The sequence below is a fragment of the Homarus americanus genome, unplaced genomic scaffold, assembly GCF_018991925.1.
Source record: "Homarus americanus isolate GMGI-L3 unplaced genomic scaffold, GMGI_Hamer_2.0 scaffold25249, whole genome shotgun sequence".
Taxonomy (NCBI): Eukaryota; Metazoa; Arthropoda; class Malacostraca; order Decapoda; family Nephropidae; genus Homarus; species Homarus americanus.
This window is the reverse complement of record NW_024719500.1, coordinates 29,819-35,000: the sequence shown is the minus strand read 5'-3', so window position 1 is coordinate 35,000 and position 5,182 is coordinate 29,819.

The window sequence follows — 5,182 nt, the reverse complement described above, 5'->3', positions numbered from 1 at the left end:
ATGTAATTTTTATGTTATAAGTTGTTTAGACTGACGCACATGTGACTGTCTGGTGAAGTAGACTGACTCATATGTGACTGTCTGGTGAAGTAGACTGACTCATATGTGACTCTGATGATGTAAACTGACTCGTATGTGACTGTCTGATGATGTAGACTGACTCATATGTGACTGTCTGGTGATGTAGACTGATTCATATGTGACTGATGATGGAGACTGAATTCCGACTCAGATAATCTACATTGACTCATGACTCACCTGTAACCGAGAGCGTAGATTGACTCATGACTCAGATATAAATACAGTATAAATTTAAGATAAAAGTTCTCATATTTATGCTAATTTGTTTATTATTTTCAGGTGTTCGTTATACCTGTGAGGCTTAACGTCAAAAAATTAACACAACGAGACTTTATACACAAGATCCCTGTTCACGGCACTAGACCTTTGCTTATGTGACAGTGCAGGTATGTGATGTGTAGGTCTTGTACCTGTAGAGTTAACACACACACACACACACACACACACACACACACACACACACACACACACACGCACATTTCTATATATAAACCATATATATATAATGGTCAGTAAGGTCTGGGTAGGACAGTGGTCAGGGAACCATTAGTCGCTCGGGTGACTCTGGAAAATGGTCGTCTCTCCCATTACAAGTTTGACCCTCACAGCCAGCAGGGTGAGCGAGAGCCAGGGATGATAATGTAGGAAGAAGGGAGAGAGTAAAGGTAGGAGGAAGTGAGAGAGTCAAGAAGGATAAAGGTAGGAAAGAGAGAGAGATAGAATGAGACCCAGAGAGGGTAAGGGTAAGGAGGAGAGGGGAAAATAAAAAGATAGAAGGAACGTAGAGAGACAGAGAGAGAGAGAGAGACTACTAAAAAGATGGACATTGAAAACAGCGATAAGCAGAGGAACAGAGAAAGTACAGGACAAAACATTAGACAGGAGAAAAATAATGTACAATAAAGAATCATCAAAACGAAGTGAAGCGAAGATATAAATGACAAAGAAAAAAATAAATAATTAAAGTTTGAAAAAATAGCAGAATGAAAAACTCCTTCACAGGGAAAAGGTGATAAAAATCCAGACAAAAAAAGAAGAATGAAAGTCTATGAAGAGATGAGATGCACAGAGAAAAGAGAGAGAGAGAGAGGAAAAAAATAATGAAAATGAACTGGAATAGAAAAAAACGATTCACGTAAGGGAAGAGCATGCAAGGAGGAGAGAAATGGAATGGGAGGAGAGGAGAGGAGGCAGAGGAAAGGAGAATAATAACAAGATAGGAAGAACAAGGTGATAAAGAAGAAGAAAATAAGAAAATATTAGGAAAAAAATATTCAACAATTCGCTGCTTTAAGCCTGCAAGGGGGAGGTGACGAAGGGTTCTAAAGGGGTGACGAAGGGTTCAAGGGGGTGACGAAGGGTTCAAGATGACAGGGTTCAAGGGGTGACAAGGTTCAAGGAGTGACGAAGGTTCAAAGGGGGTGACGAAGGGTTAAAGGGGTGACAGAAGGGTTCAAGGGGTGACGAAGGTTCAAGGGGGAGTGACGAAGGTTCAAGGGGTGACGAAGGGTTCAAGGGGGAGTGACGAAGGTTCAAGGGGTAGATGACGAAAGCCAAGTGGATCGGGAGAGAGAAAGAAAGTAAAAGAAAGTAGAGAAGGGAGAATGAAAGCGGAAGGCTGTGGAGAGAGAGGTAAGAGTGAGCGAGGAGAGGGAGGAGAGGCGGAAGTGAGTGAGGGTAGATCAGGAAGGATGTTGTTATGGCTTCAATATATCCAACACATCTCATTCCCAAAAGTTCTTACGTTAAAATTTTCCCTTAAATAATAAATTATGTTATGTAAATGACTCTCTTATACTACGACTTAAAATGGCGTTTATGACACCCTGAGACTATACCATACCTAGATAGCTTCTCTAGTCAATGAAAAGAACGCCAGTGCAGGAATTAAGTTGGTGGTTACTTTCGTCTGGCGCAACTACTCCAACGATGTTATTGGAAGGTGGTAGAAAGCGTCAGGCGTTGTTGTTGTCTTGCTGGCGATGTGTTTACGGTAGGGGTTTATGACTCCGGTACTTATAAATAGAGACACACAGATGTACAAAGGTTGAAAAAATATTAATTGACAGGAACAGGAAAAAACCCGTAATAAAATGAGAAGTAGAGATATTAAAAGAGAGATATAGTAAGAGAGAGAGAGATAGTAAGAGAGAGAGAGAGAGATAGTAAGAGAGAGAGAGATATAGTAAGAGAAAGAGAAGAAGTAAGAGATGAATGGTAAGAAAGAGATAGTAAGAGAGAGAAAGAGAGAGAGATAGTAAAAGAGAGAGAGAGAGATAGTAAGAGAGAGAGAGAGATATATAGTAAGAGAGAGAGAGATAGTAAGAGAAGAGGAGAGAGAGATAGTAAGAGAGAGAGAGAGATAGTGGAGATAGTGAGAGAGACAGAGATAGTAGAGAGATATGTAGTAAGAGAGTAGAGGAGAGAGGATAGTGGAGAGGATAGTGAGAGAGAGTGGAGAGATGTGGTGGAGAGAGATAGTGGGGAGGATGGTGAGAGAGAGATAGTAAGGAGATAGTAAGGATGTAAGAGAGGATGGTAAAAGGAGATGGTGGAGAGAGAGATAGTGAGGAGAGGGGATGAGTAAGGGGGATGGTGGAAGAGAGAGATAGTGGAAGAGAGAGATGGTAGAGAGGATGGTAGAGAGAGAGAGAGATGGTGGAGAGATGTATAGTGGAGAGGAAGGGGAGGAAGAGATGGTAGGAGAGAGGATAGTGAGAGAGAGAGAGAGATGGTGGAGAGAGAGATAATGAAAATGAGAGAGATAGTGGAGAGATGAGAGATGTGGAGGAGAGATAGTGGAGGATAGTGGAGAGAGATAGTGGAGATGGTGGAGAGATAGTGAGAGAGATAGTGGAGGATGAGTAGAGAGAGATAGTGGAGAGAGATATAATAGAGGATATAGAGAGAGAGATAGTAGAGAGAGATAGTGGAGATATAGTGAGAGAGATGGTAGGAGGATAGTAAGAGAGAGTGGTAGAGATGAGAGGAGATAGTGAGAGAGAGATGGCAGGTGTGAGTGGGGAGAGATGTAGAGAGAGGTGGAGAGATAGTGAGGAGAGATAGTGGAGGATGATAGAGGGAGATGTGGAGATAGTAGGAGATGGTAAGAGATATAGTAAGAGATGTAAGAGAGAGATAGTAAAGGGGGTTAGCAAGAGAGAGAGAGATATATAGTGAGAGAGAGAGAGAGAGATAGTAATAGAGATAGTAGAGAGAGAGATAGTGAAGAGAGGAATAGTAAAGAGAAAGAAATAGAGAGATAATGAAGAGATAGTAAGAGAGAGAGATAGTAAGAGATAGTAGAGAGAGAGATAGTAAGAAGGAGGAATAGTAAGAAAGAGATGTAAGAAAGAGAGATTGACTAAAGACAAAACAGATATATACAACGAAAACACAGACACTCCAGAGAAAGGTGGCTGTGTTGGTCTTCTCCTCACCCTCCCCCTCTCCTTCCTTCCCGTCTACCTCATGAGAGGCTACTTACGGCCCACCAGGAGACCCACCAAGACACATGACGACGGCTGCTCCCTCAACACACACACACACACACACACACTGGTACTCTGAAGACTGGCAACATCTGGAGGCTGGGGTCATCAGCCTCAGGTCATCAGGCAGTACACAATGGAGGTTGTCGGAAATCAAGAGTTTTAGTGCAAGTTTATAGCTGACGTCTCCCTCTCCGCTCATCTCTCTCTCTCTCAGCCGTCCCTTCTTCCTTCCACCTTCCTCACCCGACCCCCCATCACCCATTCCTCTGATCATTCTCCTCCCCTCATCCATCCATCTCATCGTGCCCCATCTCCTCTCTCCTCACCCGTCCCCTCCTCACCCCGTCCCCTCCCCTCCCCGTCCCCTCCCTCTACTCATCCACCAACGTTTTCCCCTGCCACCTGTAAGCTCCCTATCACCTATAACTCCCCTACAAAATATTTTTGCTCTAACATCAATATTTTTCCTTATACTCATATTTTCCCTATCCTCAATTATTCCCTAAACACCCACATATTTCCTCCTATCAACTATTTTCCCTACCACCTATATTTTCCCCTAAAAATATTTCCCCAACCTGCAATAATTTCCCTACCTTTAGTTTTTTTTTTTCCCTAGTCTATGCCATCCATCCCCTCATTTCCTCCCTGCCATTCGTTTCTCATCTGCCCCCTTTCATTCATTTCCCTGTTTCATATATATTCCCTGCCATCCTTACTTCCCCCTACCACCATCCTACTATCCCGGGTCACAATACAATTCAGCAGGATGAAGGATGGAGCAGCCAACGCTTGTGTAGGATTTTGTGCCATACTGCAAATAATATGATGCCCGGGGGAGTTGGATATTGCTAGGGAAAGCCGGGGAAAAATGGTGATGGTGAATGAAAGTGAGAGATGGAGAGAGAAAGAGGAAGAGAGAGAGAGGAAGAGATACAGATAAAGGGAGGTAGATAAATAGAGAGAAAGAGAGAGAGAGACAGAGACAGATTCAAACATAGATGGAGAGAGAGAAAATAGAAAACACAGAGACAGATGAAGAGGAGAAGAAATGAAAGCAGGTTGATAAATAGAGAGAGAGAGAGAGAGAGATGAGAGAGGCACAGTCACACACCCAGATAGATAGATGGAGAGAATATTCAGAAAAATTGGCAGTCACGATGAAGTCCCTGTCCCAGTCACTCCACCCAGTCACTCCTACAGTCACTGCTTCCCAGTCACTACACCAGTCACTCCCACAGTCCTCCCTACACCCAGTCACTCCTACACCCAGTCACTCCCTACACCCAGTCACTCCTACACCCAGTCCTCCCTACACCCAGTCCTCCTACACCCAGTCACTCCTACACCCAGTCACTCCTACACCCAGTCACTCCTACACCCAGTCACTCCTACACCCAGTCACTCCTACACCCAGTCACTCCTACACCCAGTCACTCCCTACATCCAGTCACTCCCTACACCCAGTCTCCCTACACCCAGTCACTCCCCACCCAGTCACTCCCTACACCCAGTCACTCCTCCACCGTCCTCCTACCCAGTCAATCCACACCCAGTCAATCCTACACCCAGTCACTACACCCAGTCACTCCTACACCCAGTCCTCC